Source organism: Cryptomeria japonica, chromosome 2 (genome assembly GCF_030272615.1).
Source record: "Cryptomeria japonica chromosome 2, Sugi_1.0, whole genome shotgun sequence".
NCBI classification, from domain to species: domain Eukaryota; kingdom Viridiplantae; phylum Streptophyta; class Pinopsida; order Cupressales; family Cupressaceae; genus Cryptomeria; species Cryptomeria japonica.
The window spans coordinates 27,321,056-27,339,034 of NC_081406.1; the positions used below are offsets into that span (position 1 = coordinate 27,321,056).

General features: G+C 38.3%; 1 protein-coding gene across 1 annotated transcript in view; it reads right to left on the minus strand.

The window, feature by feature from the left end:
* Window positions 1-17,979, minus strand: part of LOC131048519 (NADH dehydrogenase [ubiquinone] 1 beta subcomplex subunit 10-B) — a 34,387-nt gene continuing 16,408 nt past the window's right edge. Inside the window, exon 2 of the mRNA XM_057982487.2 lies at window positions 1-289. The gene's annotated coding sequence lies outside the window, so the exon portion shown is untranslated. The remainder of the gene's footprint in view (window positions 290-17,979) is intronic.

A 17,979-nucleotide genomic window follows, 5' to 3' on the forward strand; every position in this document is an offset into this window, starting at 1 on the left:
TGGCACTAGCTTATAAGATAATCTTAAGACCAACACAAATACAAAATAGATGCCATTTTATCCATCCAATCAAAAGTAACAATGACATCAAGGATGTTAAATAAAGACGCATCTTCTTATTTTCAACAAATTAAATACCACAGTATGTTGAAACTGTGAGTTCAGTTGTCAAAAACTGCAGGTTCATAGATTTGAAATGTAGATTTCAGGTTTGCAAACAATGTAACCTACATCGTAGCCATGTTTCAATTTCAATTCTCGTAAAACCAGTATATCCCAATGAAACTGCCTGCAAGAAAAGTGAAAACAATATTATAAGTTAAATGAAAATACTTCAGAGCCTTGATGAAAACTGAATTTAAAGAAAGAAAGCTAGAACAACATGCTAAAGTTTACCCAACATATGGAGGATTCTCCAGCTTAAAGGCATTCAAAGTTTGCAAATAATATGAATTGCCAAAAGACACTATGTTAAAGCCCCTATTACAACAAAAGTCCCATGCATATTAATCCTATTGATAATGTATTTATTTATCTTTATATAATGGCAGCAATACCTTCAAACTGAAGAAGATTTCTGTAACCACAACTCAACTGTAACAGGCTAATAAGAAGATTGTTTCAGTATTGACAACTCAATGTAATGGGCTTGAATGGAAATTGTTTCAACACCGAAAACTCAACTCAAAAGGCTGATATGGAGATAATTGGACGAAGAACACATCCATTCTCACACACCACAATGTACAACTTTGTGGTATTGTAACATGTTTCCAAACTATGGATCAAAAACAGGTTTTATAAACTACATAAAATAGCCATGTTAGCTGAGCAATGCATTCATGATTAATTTCCCCTAGTTTGAATGGAATGACAGCAAGTGATGTTAGTATTATTACCATCCATGCCATAGTAAAACATAGTACAACTGTACATAATGCAAACATATTTCGAAAGGAACTGAAAGGAAGTCCAAGCACAAAGAATAGTCATCAGTGTCCCAACTCAATCTAATAACAAAACTGGTTCACAAAGAAGAGTAGTGTTGATGAGTGTTTACCACACCAACACAGAATAAAATACCAAGGTATCTTATCCTCTCTTAAGCAAAACCCGTGTATGCTTAAGATTGTGAAAGATCATACAGGTGACTCCAAGGTTCTTCTCTGTCAGGTCCTGACGTGTGGATAAGCTCAACGGCCATTGTGATATGCTGGTAACACAAAGGGACTTACGTTTGAATAGTTCTTCAGTTCTGCAATGCTAGCTGGAACTTCTTCATCAGATATTGCAATCACACAACTGAAATGAACTGAAATTGAAGGGGAAAGGGTTAGAAGGATCTAAATCTAGTCCTACGGATAATGATATCAATGGATAGTGCTCTAATGGACGAATTCCAAATAAACCAAAATCTGCTTCACCGAGATCAACTCCAACTCCACAAGAACTGGTGCAATGTTTCAAGGGTTATGCAAAAAAAATTCATATCATAATGAACACCATCATAATGAACAATTCGCATTCAATATGATTGAAGTTAAGCATCAATATAAAAGGCTCAGGCTAACTTTACACTGCAACTTATAATCAATAAGATCCAAAAAGTATGAGCCATGGAAATTCATCAAACACCATTGCATTCTACATTAAAACCAAAGTACTTCATCTAACAATTGAGAAATTGGAAGAACGCCATACAACAGGTTGAAATAAACATGAATCCACCATATCTTCAATGAAATCAAATTTTATTTCTCCTAAGTCTTACAACGTCTTCTCCTTCTCCTACTTTACTTCTACTCTAAGGAGCAAAAGCTCTTCACTTCTAATGAGTTAACTATGAATCACAAATGAGAAGGCAAGGCCTTTTATAGATCTCCTCCCACAAATGAACGGCCAAGATTGATTTGAAATCAAGGGCCGAGATTACAAGATGGAACCCTAATTAGGGTTTTACTAGCAATAGCTTGTGGCACAAAAAAGTGGGGCCAAATCGACCAATAAGAAAATTACACTTAGGGACACTTGTGCTTCTTTTGAATATAAACCAATAATAAAATATCATCAGCACCTTCTAGAAGCTCTCTTGGATAAGTCGGGTTCATTGAATGTGGTCATTGTTGTGACCATTTCATACATCGCCCTATCACAAATGGGGACCCTCTCTTTTGCTTTAGTTTTAGGTTTTAGTTAGGATTGGCAATAGTCCGACCCTTTAGATGAGATGGAGTTGAGTGGATTTGCTCCTCAACAACTTGGCTATGAACGGCATATGATGATCATTTCATTTGATCATAGAGACAAAAATTGCAAGCATGGGGATTATCATAAGATTGAGATGATTGATGCAATATGAAGTCTTACACTGCATAAGAAGGCTTTAGTAACGACTAAGTACCCTTTGAGTTGGCAAGGTGGGTGCTTCTGCTCAACATTTGGCTAAGTTAAGTCACAGTCAGTGACCCCCCAAAACCTCGCCTGGCCTTAGCTGTCAATCAATGACCCCTCAAAAGTTCAAACTTTTCCAGTTAGTGCCTCCTCCAAAGTCCAACCTCTCCCTTGCCCAGTCAATGACCTCTCCAAGGTCCGATCTAAGATAAGAATGCTTTCGTTGAGTGAGATGAACATTTTAAGAGTCAAGGTTTGATATTTGATAAGTGGAAGTGATTGAGTAAGTGAGGCTAGCTAATTTTGACCACAGTCAGTGCCCTACTAAAAGCCTGACCTTTCTCAGTCAGTGCCCTATCTAATCCACGACCTCACTTGAAGCTCAAGTCAGTGCCAGGTGAAAACCCCCGCCCAAAGATGAAAGAAAATGTTGAAGTTAATGATCAAGTAAATGATGAAAAGAAGATCAATCCAAGGCATTAAGCAAGAGAAGAAGATTATGAAAGATCATCAAGTTTGGAGACTCAGTCGATGACACCCTAGAAGTCTAAACTTTCTCAATCAGTGACCCCAAGAAACTCCAAACTTTTCCAATCAATGGGGTACCAAAAGTCTGGACTTTCTTTGTGCCCAGTCAGTGCCTCACCAAAAGTCCAATCTACCTTGGCATCTCAGCCAGTGACCCAATAAAAGCCTGATCCCCCCTGGTCAATGCTCATGTCAAGGTCCGAACTTTTTTAAGCTTGTCCAAATCAGTGATAAGATATGTTTGCGCTTATGCTTAAAAGACCCTGCCTAAGGAAGAAGATGAACGTTTTATTTAACTTTAAAAGAAGATGCAAGTCGGCGTTGTCTTGAAAAACTTAAGTGCAAAACATTTAATAGAAACATAAAGTCGGCCTAATGTATTGAAAAGACACCTCTTTACACCTTCTATAAAAGATTGGATTGATCATTCCATTTGATCAATCCACAATTTCATCATTTCATGCAGCGATTTCTTACTTCATCAAGTGACAGCGATTTTGATCAAGCTTCAACACTCCGCGATTTTGGCAAGGCTGTCATTCAAAGGACAGTGAACTTCATCAAAGCAAGGCAAATTCCATCCAAAATCAGCAAACCTCTTATCAGCTCAACGAATTAGCATTCAAGAACAGCGAATTCATCATCACAAATCAGTGAATTTAATAATAAGATAGCTGATTCTACATCTGTAATCAGACAAACATCAGCATTTGATATCAAAATCACATCAACAAGGGCAATTTTGGCCAAGTTAGAGACAAATTTGAAGTTACTAGCCAGTTTAGAGCCTATTTGCAGGTCTGAATCAGGTTTTACTTGATCATTTTCATTGAAATCAGACCTTAATGTGATGCTGGTACAGCTTCAGGTTCATTATGTTTAAGAGGTTTCAGTCATAAGATGCTTCTTTTATCACATTAATTTTCAGATTACAGGCAAGTCCAGGGTTTACATTCATGCCTAGGGTTTTTAGTAATTCAGCAAGATGTTGATGATCTTATATGCTTTTTAGAAGGAACTAATAACCTAGGTGCATATAGACATTGAAATCATATCAAAACCCTACCTTAGACACCTCTTTCAAGTAGAATATGGCACATCCCCGAAGGCAGGAGCGGTCCCATACTTGGTCAAATTTTGGCTATTCAATTTCATTCCTTCGACACAAATCCACCTTTGTGAAGGATTTTTCCCATCCAAATTTTGGCTGTTCAATTTCATTCCTTCAATGCAAATCCACCTCTGTGAAATATTTTTTGCATACTTAGCCAAATTTTGGCTATTCAATTTCATTCCTTCATGCATCAATACTTAGTCAATTTGCATCAGTTCATCCTTCTGCTAGTGAGTTCCTTGTTCAATCATTGCAATCTCTTCCTTGAACGATGATATCATCCACTCAACAAAGTCCTCTTCTCAACATCCAAAGTCTTGTTCTCACATCAGTCAAGTCATAAGTTATTAAAATGCAAAGTTCAAAGGATAATCAATAAACACAATGCAGTTTGAAAATACTTTGAAAACCCTAATTCTCGACTTGACGATAACTGTCAAGGCTCTATACTCTTTATAATCCATTTCATACTTAGGCATTTCATCACCTCCAAAGGCCAGAATCCAGACCAACAAGACCTTATAACTCATTCCTTAGGGTCGAGAGATGACTCTGACCACAAAAGACTTGGTTTATTCGGCAAAAAGAGGGGATCCCCATTTGCAATGGGGCAATGTGTGAAAACGTCACAACAAGTAGAGCCATTGGAAAGTGTCAAGAACCTTGCCACTGGCCAGTTAATATACAACAAGGACCAATGTTTATAATTATGTTTATTTTTGTTTTCTATACTGTACTTGGGTTCTTGGACTTGCTAATTGATATACAAAACAAGCCAGCATTTTTTTTTAGTTAGTTGTCCTAAGACAATATATTATGTTAACTATATCAACTAAAGCATCTCCAGCCAACTGCTATACACAAAAGAAAAATGTCCATTTATTTTTTTCAGCAATACTCTAAGAAAATAGATTAAGAAATTTTACATCAATCAAACCATCTCGGAGCCTTCAACCAGCCAACTGATACACTCCAAGGGCCAACATTTATGTTTGATTTTTGTTTGTTATTATTGCTTTGGGCAATATACAAGTCAATTCTTTGATATGGATGGTTGCACTCAATCCAACTGGTTGAGGGCAAACTAGATGATTGATATTTGAACAAAAAATTGATAGAGTAGCTACAGGCCCTTCTTTGATACGGATGATTGCACTCAATCCAACTGGTTGAGGGCAAACTAGATGCTTGAATTTGAACAAAAATTAATAAAGTGGCTAAAGGCCCTCTCCCTCATCAAGTGTCTCACCTCTCCTTTGTCAAGGTAGTCCTCTGTCATTGCTAAAGTCCATCTTAAGAGTCCTTGATGGCATAACCAACAACCAACACGAATTATGACAAGGCAGACAACAATCAACCATTAAGATATGATCCTCCTTTGTCAAACAAGGTCCTTGCTACACATAGATGGATGCTTGGTATCCATTATATCTTTAAATACATGATACCAGTAAACATATTATGTATCAAGCATCATCGATAAATAACCTTCATGTCAGAAGAGGTGTTCCCTCTCGATCAAACCTCAATCTATCAATTATCACTCTTCATCAATAATGCTCTTTTTATGCAAAAAATAAGGCTTAGGCACTTGTCCATTACAACAAGGTCTTTCCTTGCTCGAACAAGTGTTTCCCTCTCAATCACAACTCAATCTATCAATTCCCACTCTCCCTCTCAATCCAGATATTTGGGCAAAAAATTAAGTGCCTTTAGGCTTAGGCACTTGTTCATTGTGGCAAAGTCTTTGCTCACCCTATTGTTCAAGGCCATTCAAAGCCTCAAAATCTACAAAACATAACTCCTTAACCTCCAAGCACTTAGCTGAAACCAACATCCTCCACTCCTCCACTACCATTCTTGGTAGTCCAAGAGTTGCAATCTCATGGACCTTTGATTACCATGGGCCAATCTTCTCCCTAAAATGTTCCTCCTCTTCTTTCCTCTCTTTGTGGGCTTTGACCCACCATTAGCCATCCACCTCCACTTGTCTTCTTTTTCTCCCCGAGCCATCTTATATTACAATTATTTGGATGACCCCACCTTTCACTATCACTATCATGATCTTACAAACATAGGAAGCAAGAGGCAATTTGGTTGTGTTACTTTTATCATGGTTGGTTTAGTTCCCACAACATACTTCCACAAGGACACCATAGTTATGTAAGACTATGTTGCCTCTTGAGGTTATGTAGACTATGTTGTCTCTTGAGGTTATGATGGTCCTGTTACTTTTATCATGGTTGGTTCAGCTCCCACAACATACTTCCCCAAGGACACCATAGTTATGTAGACTATGTTGTCTCTTGAGGTTATGATCCTTGGGGCATGAGTCTTTTCTTTGATTTTATGTTTATTGTTGTTTTTCATGCATTTGTGTGTATTTCTTTTATTTTATCTTTTGATTTATTTTTTCAAGTCAGTCCTCTACGGATAAAGTGCATCATCATCACAATTTGTTATATCATGATGTGTAATGTTTACACAAAACGAAAAATGTCGTTCAAACACATTGGAATTTCTTCATACTACTTCATTTCCATTTCTATCATCATAAGCTATAATCTTCACAAATTTATAATCATCTAATAAATCCATCATCCCCGCCCAATTCATTCATATCAATTACCCCACCCATCATAATTTCAAATTTTCATCTCATTCACCAATCCCATCATGTATCCTTTCCATCTTCATCCATTTCTCTTTAACATTCATCCTTCAACTTCCTTTCTATGTCATTTTCAAATTCTTCCTCTATCACTCAAATTCGCAGTTATTCAATCCTTCACTAATAATAGTTTCATCCTATTCAAGAGCACACTTGTATTCTTAAAACCTACCCGTCCTCTTGAGGGATACATCCCATCATCCAATCCATGTGCAAATCCATCCAATTCCAATTTTGAAAGCTAACCAAGCATCAAAACATCCTTCAATTCCAATCTTAATCAATCCCAATCAATCCTTAATCTTTGAACACTCCAGGCATCAGCTATCACTAATGTCATACCACCAACTGTTTGTATCTACTTTTTTTTAACCTTCATTTCCAATCTTAATCATGTTAGAATAACCGGTGGACAACTGAGAGGAGGAGGTGAATCAGGTGTCAACAGATTATATTAATCAAACCACTTTATAACCTTTAACCGGAGCACATAAACATTGAATACAGGAATCGCAGAAACAGATACCGGTAAGCAATAAAACTTAAGAATGAAACAGAGAATTAACACAATGCAACCATACCACATAACACCATGATTTGTACGTGGAAAACCCGACAAAGGGAAAAACCACGATGGGAAGCCTACCCACAGTCAGATAATACTTCTGTAGAAAGTATGTGATACAATTAGAGGCATGCACATGCAGGAAGGCACACTGCCTAGAGCGTACCGCTCATTACAAAGGAGTCTCACTGACTACAAAGAGGTTATAACCACCTCAATATAATTGAACAACAATCCAGAAGAATGAATTGCCGGTGATAGCATCTACCATGCCTAATTACAGTCTCGATTAAGCTCGATACCGGAGGCCTTTGACCTCTTACATAAACCCAATTCGATCACCTATGATCGACCAAATCTCCTTCGCATATGATATTTCATTCCACGACCACAACCATGATCTACAGTAAGATCTTACATCAATTTATACAAACCCTAAGGCCTAAACCAATTAGGTCGGCCACCTAAAAGATATTACAATAAGATCATTACATGCATCCATATTACAATGATATGCCATGTTGGCTTTAGACCAAAACAACATTAACCAATCCATAAATCATCTTGGTAACGTGTAGAGAACAGGTAACATGATACCGGTCCATAACCTAGATAGGTACCAGACCTAAATAGATTCACCACGCCAAAGTGATGTCTCCAATCAGTCGAGGCACGATCAAGGATCACCTTCTGCATCCTGAATTCCATCTAGAAGCCCCACCAACACCACTTATGCATCCTGTCAAAGATTCTAAGTAAAAAGCTTTGTCGGTAAAACCTTAAACCCTTACCGGTATAGGCTTACTAGAGTGTATGATGGCATCCGATCATCAAGTCAATACCAACTGACCAAAACATACTCCAGAAACATCAAACCAAACATATTCCATTGATCCAAACATGTCGATAGTATCCAGCTGATAATCCCTTCTATCGGTAACACTAGTTCTTCTACTAGTAACCAAAATCTGTCTGCCGGTAACCAACCATAATAGCTAGTGTTGACATCAATAACAAAACATCAATGCAACACATAATCAATTCCTTCATATTGCCAACAAATCAATCCCAATCAATCAATCAAATCAATCCCAATCAATCAATCAAATCAATCAATCTTTAACACTTGCAATCAGAACACCATCCAAAGAGGAGCAAAATATACACTCAAATCTCACACATATGCTCATCTCCATACCACTGCCCCCATCTCGACACCTAACAACATAATTATTCATCCACTCTATAAAACAATTCATCTTGACTAATCCACTTTATCAAAATCAAATCGAATTAATTAAATAATATTTTATTATTTAATTAATTTAAATAAATCAGTTTCCCAAATATTACTCAAATATAAATCCAAATAAATCTATTATCTACAAATAATTTAATAAAAATCATGATTTACACCCCATACTGTTGACGTGTATTTTGTACACAATCATACACAGAATAAAATACCCAAGGGTACCTTACCCTCTCTTGAATAAAGCCTCTGATTGCTGAAGATGTCACAAAAAAGGATCAATCAAGGTGACTCCAATGTTCTTTTATGTAGGGTCTCTACGTGTGGATAAGCACCAGTGGTCGTTGTGAATGCTGTTTCATCAAGGGGCCTTACGTCCTCCGAGCTGTAGGAATAAGATTTCCCTAAACTAACAAGTTCTCAAAAAGATCAAAAGGTAGGGGTTGCGAGAGATAAATTCTAATCTAATCCTAAGAATGACCCAATGTAGGCTAGACTTGGTAAGATCCTACCAATTTCAATATTGCCAAGAAATAACAACTCAACTGAAATTGATGTGATCTTCTAAGGTAACAAATGATTTTTCAATTCATCAAGGATCATAGACACTATCACAAAGGCACATATCCAAAGCTCAATGACGATTGAAGGTTTAAGTAATTCAAGTCTCTCCAGTTGACCACACAAGGCGTTCATACAATCAGTAAGAAGCTAGTGGTTTGGAACGCGAATCTCACCAAAATCAAGCCCAACACTTAGTCCTTCAAACGTAAATACTACTTTGACTGAGAATGATTCAAGAAAGCAAACAACCATGAAGATAGCCACAAGAATTGCAATAAAACACCATAACTTCAATATTTTATTGATCTCAAAGCCAAAATAGACAACAATTGCTTGAAATTCTTTCTTCAAAACTCAATCTTGCTACAAAATAACTTTCTTCTCTCCAAAAGCTCTAATCTTCTAACTATTTCTTATTGCTAACTATTTCTAATGACAAAATGAAAATGAATGAGGGTATATATAGCATCCTCAATTACAATGAACGGCCCAGATCAAAAGAAGATCAACAGCTGAGATTCTGACACCTAAACCCTAATTAGGGTTTTATTACAAAAGTTCCCCTTTTATTGAACAATATTAAGTGCATAGCCAAATATTTAATTTGGCACAAAAATCTAGGAAACATAAACCAATGATAATTAAGGTGCCATGTCATCTATAACAACCTCTCTTCTAAAACCTTATTCCCTTTCCAATGCTCCTTTTTAGCATATGCAATGAATCTGGACACGATTCCTTCAATCTCAGCAATAGGAATCTCGAGAAGATTCCTCATTCGTTCCTCCAAGTGAATAATCTGATCAAAGGCCTTGAGAAGAGCTGTGTCCCATTCAGGTTCGAGTTCCTTGATTTTCTCAATCAAGAGCATAGTAGCAAACATTTGATCTCTTTGCTCATCTGTAATAACATTCTCATCTTTGCAAAAGATGACCTTGACCCTTTCTTCCAACTCTTGAAGATCCACATCTGTCTCAACTTCGATTCTTCTGCCAAGAATAGTACATAACACCCCAAACACCTTGTCCTGGATTGGATGGATGACCTCCTCCACTTGATTGCATTTGGCGCTGGTGTCCTCGAAAAGAACTTCCTTCATCTGGAGTAAAGTAAACCACTGGAGTAAATTATGAGCTCCTCCATCCATTATCTTTTCTTGTGCTAAGGTCTTCCTTGGTGTTTGCCTGATTACTTGAAGAACAGGAATGATAACATCTTTAGTATGAGCAAAGGCGGCTACTGTTATCATTAAGTTGTGGATGATCTCAAGGACCTGGATAGCCCGATGAATGGTCTGCATCATTCTTGTTGCAAACTCAACGGCAACTGTATGGGATTTGTTAATCCAAGAGCTCCTAAGCTGGACCAAGCTCTTAACTCTCTCTGCCTCACCAACTGATTCAAGGGGAAGTGCTTGCACAGGAGATACTGCTGGATCCTGACGTCCCAAAGGCTGACTGAGGTGGCTAAAGTAGCCTCTCCAAGCACCGACCTCTCTCTCAAGTTTTCTATTCTTTTCCATTTCTTCCTTAAGTTTATCTTTAAGTGTCTCAAATGAATCAGTTGCCTCATCCATTGCCTGCTCAGTGGTGAGTGGACCAAGCTCAACAGTTTCTACATCATATTCTTCTGCAAGGATTTCACCCTCGTACTTGTCCACTGCCGGTGTAGCTATCTGCAACTTCCTGGACCCTGTCTCATCTCTGATCATCTTGGACATTTTGGTGGCCTTCTTCTTTTCTGTTACTCCCTGAGAATTTCCAACAAGGCTATCTAAATCAATCACATTGTCTTCGTCTTCGATCACAATCACCCTTGTTAGTCTCTCCTTCAACCAATCTGGAATGGCGGACCTTGTCTCTCTAACTTGTATTTCTTTAGGTAATGGCTCTTCTTTCCGGAGAGGAGATGTCGCTTCATCATCATTCTTGTCTTCATGTAGCTCATTGACTTGGGGAGATTGACTTGATGAACGTTGAGATGCCTGTCCTTCTTCATGTTTATCATTCTGAACCATTGATTCCATAGATTCCTCCACTTCAAGTGTCCTCTTCTCTTGTCGAGAAGATGTGCCGGATGAGCGATCTCGATTGGCCTCTTGCTTCTTCTTGGAAGATTCTCTTTTCTCAGGTCTTTCCTTCCTCTTCGCACCTCTAGGATGAAGATTGCCTTCACTTACGCTTCTGGGGTGAGGATTGCCTTCACTTGTGCTTCTAGGATGAGGATGGACTTCCCTTGTGCTTGCTCCTCCTTCTGCCGATCTTTCCTCCAAAGTAAAAGTCATAGGTATGTTCTGCTCTCTCAACTTTTGATGTTGCACATCAACCCATCTGCGAGTACAGGACAAAACTGGGGCCATCAAAGCTTTTAAGTCCACAACCTCAGGTTCATTCCAATCTATCTTTACTGCCTTGTCCTCTCTATCATAGGATGACTGGAGGTGCCTGCCACTGTCCTGAGCTTGATCGGCCACTCTGTAAACTTTGCATTTCCTGATGAAATCCAAAGGCAATCTGGAATGCATCTTTCTTTTCACTTCTAAATCATCTAAGAGATTCATCCAAAAGTCCTCTACCTGACATTCATGCTTGTACTTTCTACCAACTGTCTCCTCTATATACCCATAAGGATCAAAATTCTCCCTCAATGAAAAGAATGAAAATGAATATAAGGCCAACTCTCTTTCTGCATCATCTAAAGCTGGAGCATTAAGACATACCTCTACTAAATTTCCTAGTATGATAGGTACAGGAATTCCATTTCCATGCCTATGTCTGAATGCCTTTGCATACGCTGCCAACTACCTAGTCACCTCAAGTAGTACTATCCTGTCTGTCGGATATCTCGGCAACATATAGGGAGGTGAAGGACACCCATGAACTCTAATATATGTAAACTTCTGGAATTGGATAAACCAAGCACCATACCTCTTTACAAGCTCTTGTGCCTCTTGAGATAGCCGATTGTGAATCCCGCCTTGCAGTGTCCTGGTGATGTTCATTGTGAAGGTATCATTGACTAACTTGTAGTTACTTCCTGGTGGATGATGCAAATGAACATAAGAGTCACAAACTCTGACTTCTCCAGGTCCTCTTCCAATCACTCCTCTGTGAGGTAGTCCTGCATATTCAAAACTCCTGATTAAGGCATACACGATGTATGAGCTCATGTGGAAGGACTTGGTAGCCTTCAGTCTTCTTAACTGCACGTCCAAGCAATGGCTAATAATTCTAGCCCAATGAATTGTTCTTTTTCCTTGAACTATCACTTGGATGAAGAAGAACATCCACTTCTCAAAATAGAAGGCTTGAGGAGCCCCTGTAACTCGATTGAGTAAGGTTATCAAATCTCTGTACTCCTCCTGGAAGTCGATCCTATGTGGTGTGTTGGGAATCTTGCTCAGGCGAGGACGACTTTTGAGTAACCAATTCTTGTTGATGATGCTCAAGCAAGTGTCTGGATCATCTTCGTACATGGATCTAGCTCCTTCCAAGCTTTTGTAAATCATATCTTTATGTTCTGGTAGATGGAGAGCTTCACTGATAGCCTCTTCTGAAAGATAAGCCAAAGTGTTTCCTTCCTTGGACACGATCGATCTTGACTGTGGGTCGTAATGGCGGGCACACTCGATCATCAGCTCATGGCACTGGATTGCTGGAGGGAAGCCGGCCGCCTTGATAATGCCACTTTCAATTATTCTCCTTGCGACAGGTGATGGCTTTCCAATATAAGGGACCTCTCGAAACTTCTTCACACTGAAGTTTCCCAGGTTGGTATCTCCAATGTTACTCCATTTTGACACGATCTTGGTCTCCATTTCTTCATTCCTTTGATCTTCCTTCATGAGGGCTGGACGACTGGTGGATGCCCCTGCCTTTGGGGTCGCCATCTTGACACCTACACAACATTTCATAATGAGCAATATACCTTGGAACGTAGAAATATAGACTGGATTTAAGTTTTAAATTTAGGAAACTTCATGATAAGTCTTTGAATTATCATTTCCTAAATATGACTATGCAATTGGAAATTCAAAATTTCAAAATTTGAACGAGGGAGATCTTGCCATACCTCTCTTTGAGAACTAGCTCTAAAAAACGATGCAAAAATTAAGAAATTCGCTAGGCAAAATGAAGATCGAAGTCCTCTAGCAAATGCGCCTCCTTCATCAACTTCACCACCCTTTGGGTCTTCAACGCCTTGAGGAAAACTCGCTCCACCTCCAACAAAGTTCGCACTCCTTGGATCAAAATTCGCACTTCTTCTTGGATCAAAATTCGCACTTCTATTGCTTCTCCAAATTGCATTTAAATAAATGATTGAATGATGGATTAAAATGCTTCAAAATACCTCCCTTATATAGGCGCTCACTATTGCAATTGCCCATATAGGCCAACTTGGAAAATAGGCAAAAATAAATAAAATTTAATAAAAGAGGAGGCCGACCTTGCAAAAAAACATTAAAATAATACCCCAAGCGCTCTCTTCTTTATTTAATTTAATAATAATTAATTTAAATGCCTTTGCAATTAAAAATTTTGATTTTTTAAAGGCTTAAATTAATTATTAAATGCCCATGCGTTCTTATTAAATGCCAATTTAATTAAAATATTTCAAAGTTTTAGCGAATTTAGCATTTAATGCAATTTGAAAAATATTGGCGCCTAAGCAAGGGAGGAATAAGGGACATCAACAACATCGCTCTAGTCCCTGGGTGAGGGACAGGAGTGCCCATGCATTTTGGCTTTGTATTTCTTGCTTTTTACGTTCAAAGTCTTATCTTGGACGTCCAAAATGGCCTTTTCGCTTGGAATCTTGAGTTTGATTTATTCCATCTTTGGAAGGAGTGTATCTTAAAACATTTTTGCCCTAGTCCCTTGGTGAGGGACAGGAGCGATCCCACCTTTTGTCCTTGGTCCTTGTCTTTTCCAATCGCCAATTCATGTTGCAGGGCAATCAATGATCTTCCTTGTTTGTTCTATGCACGCCTAACTCGTTTCTCTAAGACAAAATGAGCTCTTCCAAGGATATTCGCCTTGGTCCTTCAGTGAAGGACAGGAGCAATTTTTTGCTTTTGAGCTTAAAATTGTCGATTCTTGAGGTTAATTCCTTGTTCACTATCTTCCTAAAGACATTTCTCACTTTGCATAATCTCGCCTTGACATGGTTTTGGAAAGGAATGATTGATTCTATAGAAATCGCCCTGGTCCTCCAGTGAAGGACAGGAGCGATCTTTAGTCCATGGCACAAATCCTTAATCATATCAATATCTAATTATCTTCAAGGCGTAAAACGTCATTGCTTACTCCATCTTGAGTGTTGGAAACGAAAGTGGCATTTTAAAATTAGGCATACTTGAAGATTTCGCTCTGGTCCCTTGGTGAGGGACAGGAGCGCCTTAGCCAATTTCATCAAGTTTTGTGGTTTTTCACAACTTCGTTCTTCTTTGAAGCATTCCAAATATCATCGCCATCATGTGCCTTGGCCTGGATTCGACCAAATTTGGAAGGGAAGACTTGATAATGCATTTTTCGCCCTCGTCCCTGGGTGAGGGACAGGAGCGCCTTGGCCATTATAGGCTCCACTTGTGTTTTGCAATCTTTCAAAATTATCTTCAATGGAGCGATTATGCCTTCCTTTACTCATCTCAAACGTAAAACTTGCTTTTCCTTTGCCAAAAACTTGTCTCTTGAGAAAATCGCTCTAGTCCCTGGGTGAGGGACAGGAGCTTCCTTTAAAAATCGCTCTGGTCCCTGGGTGAGGGACAGGAGCGCCTATTGCAACTTGGGTTGATTTTCTCCTTCATAAGCCACTCAAGTTATATTCAACGAATAAAACATACTTCTCTTGTCCTCCTCAAATCGCGAAATCACTTAAATCTTGCAAGGATGAGGCAAACTTGGAATTCAAGCTCCGGTCCTTCAGTGAGGGACAGGAGCGATTTTGCAAATCCAAGCTTATCCGTCCTTTGTTAGGCTTCCACACTATCTTCAACGGGCTAAAAATGCCTTCTTTCATTCGTTTCAATCACAAAACTTGCTTCGTCCTTGCAAGAAAATTGCACTTTTTTAGAAAATCGCTTTGGACCTTCAGCAAGGGACAGGAGTGATTTTGTCATCTTAGTATATTTCCTTGCTTGTCGACTACTCAAATTATATTCAATGGACAAAACATGCCCTCCTTGATCTCTTCCAATCATAAAATTGTCTTGATCCTGCAAGAACAGTGCAACTTTGAAAATCAAGCTCCGGTCCTTCAGTGAGGGACAGGAGCACCTTTGGTCCTCAAGGTCAAATCTTTACAATTTTCATCTCAAATTTCCTTTGCTGGGGAAGATACCATCATTTTGCAAGCTATGAACAAGAGCCCAAATCCAAAAAATGTCCAAGAAGGTGTGTTTGAAGAAAATCGCTCTGGTCCCTGGGTGGGGGACAGGAGCGAACTTGTCTTGCTAGGCCAAAAGTTCAATCTTTCATTGCCAACGACTAAGTCTGGATACTCCTTCATGCTCATTTCATCCTTCATTGCGTCCTTGATGCTTCAGTTCGATCAAATGAGGCCCAAAACGATCTAAGTAAGCCATTTCGCCTTGGTCCTTCAGTGAAGGACAAGAGCGATTTGGTCTTAAACTTTAAAAACTTGTCATTTTTGAGTCTTCAAAATCTTCAAAATCTTCAATTTACGTCCAATTGTATCCCCTGGCGACCCTGCACAAAACAATTAAAACAAGTCAATAACCAAGATGCACCAAATATCACTTTCGCCCTGGTCCCTGAGAGAGGGACAGGAGTGATTTTGCCCTTATAAGCCAAAATATCAAAAATTTAGGTCTTCAGATCACTTCATCATGCAAGGTTAGGTCGTCTTCAAGTCCAGGAATCGGTTACCTTGTTTCCGAAATTTGGTTAAAGTTTGCCCAGACAAAATGTATAATTTAATCATTAAAATGCTAACACTTTAGACCTAACTTGAATTTGCCCTCAAAATCTTGACTGGACCCATCCCGAGACATTTTTGACTTCCTGGTAGGCTCATCCTATTTCAAAATTGCAACCTTCGGGAGGAGGCTTAATAATCTTTCAAAATTTGACTGGACTTTGGTTTGAAAATGTCAAAAGGAAACTCCTAAGGCTTAACCCTAGTCCAGACGACTCACTCACTTACTCAAAACCCTAAAAAGTAGAGAGAAGAACAGGCAAAACAAAAGCAAAAAGAGGGGGTCCCCATTTTAATGGGGCGATGTGTGAAATGGTCACAACACATACTTAACTCATCAATCAACATAACTAGCAAATCAATAAATTTACTTAAATAATAAAAATTCAATCAAATCAATTAACTCATCAATCAACATGGTTAACTCATTAATCAAAATTATTAAATAAATAACTACTCACTTAATTAAGTACCTAATTACCTCCCTGAAAATACATAATCGCTGCCACTTCACCACATCCATTCCACCATCAATGGGGGTAAACTCATGACCCAAGATCAAATCCTAATCATTCATCTATCTTATCAAAAATCTATAAACTGAAATCAAATCCACCATTTCTTCATCTCAATTTGGAGCAAGTATATGTTGTAGAAGTGTGAGACATATTCAATCATTCCAACCCTTTGTCTGATCTAAAGCAAATTCATTGGTTCCGTTAGGGGGTGAATGTGTGTTCACCCCCTGGTTGCCTTTTACAGAGTTTACCGCTATATTTTATGAGTTCCTTGCCTATGGAAATTGGCAATTTTGCCAAAACCGAAAAACTAGTTAGGTTTGAAACCTGCAAACATGTCCCATTTCTTCCCTAGGATGATCTAGATCATCCTCAGTATGAATTTGATCTGTACTTGCAAAACCTAAAACCTTGTTCTTATCACTTCAATCAAAATCCATCCTTCAAGAACACTATAGATTCAAAATTAATATGTCCTGCATCATCCTTGGTATGAATTTGATCCGTGCTTGCAAAACCTAAAACCTTGATCTTATAAGTTCAATCAAAATCCATCCTCCAAGAACACTATAGATTCAAAATTGATATGTCCTGCATCTAGTCAATCCCTAGAACTTGTTTCTACACTGAAATAAAATAATAAGGTTGCACGTGCATTCCTAATGAGTATGGAATTTGAAAGAAATGATAATCCCTAGGAACTTGTTTCTACACTGAAATAAAATAATACGGTTGCACATGCATTGCTAATAGGTATGGAATTTGAAAGAAATAATAGACCAACTCCTAATATATCGGTACCTTACAATGACCTCTGTGCATGACTCAATCTTACAATTGCAACATGCAAACAACTTTAGACTAAATTAATTGTGTGTTTGAAAACCACCTAAAAGCAAAGCAATTTAGTGGAAAAACCTTCGTGAGAAGACATTTACAAAAGATGTTTTGGATAACCTTTATAGAATTTTATCCTAGATTAAAACTTCAACGCAAGCTATCCAGCTGAGCTATGGAAAAACAAATTTAATATTCAAGAGAGCAAATATAATTCCTGTATGCATCTCTCACCAGAAAAAATAGTAAATCCTAAATGAGACTTCAACCAATTAAATATCAATTCAGCTAATTTCTAAATATTAGGGACTTGAAGATGTCAGCATAAGATTTTATCATCGCTCTAAAACTTAAAAGTTCTTCAACCAAATATTTTCAATAATAATACTATTGATCAAGGCCCGTTAAGGGGCATGGTTGGGTTAATTCAACTCCTTGCATATCTGTAGATGTCGTTTGGGATAAACCGTTGGAGGGATGGTGGAAGATTAATTTTGATGGAGCATCGAGAGGAAATCCTGGTCCGTCAAGAGCAGGATTCATTGTTTGAGATTGAAATGGCAACATTTTGGCTTTGGGGGAAAAGAAATTGGAGGTGGGGAC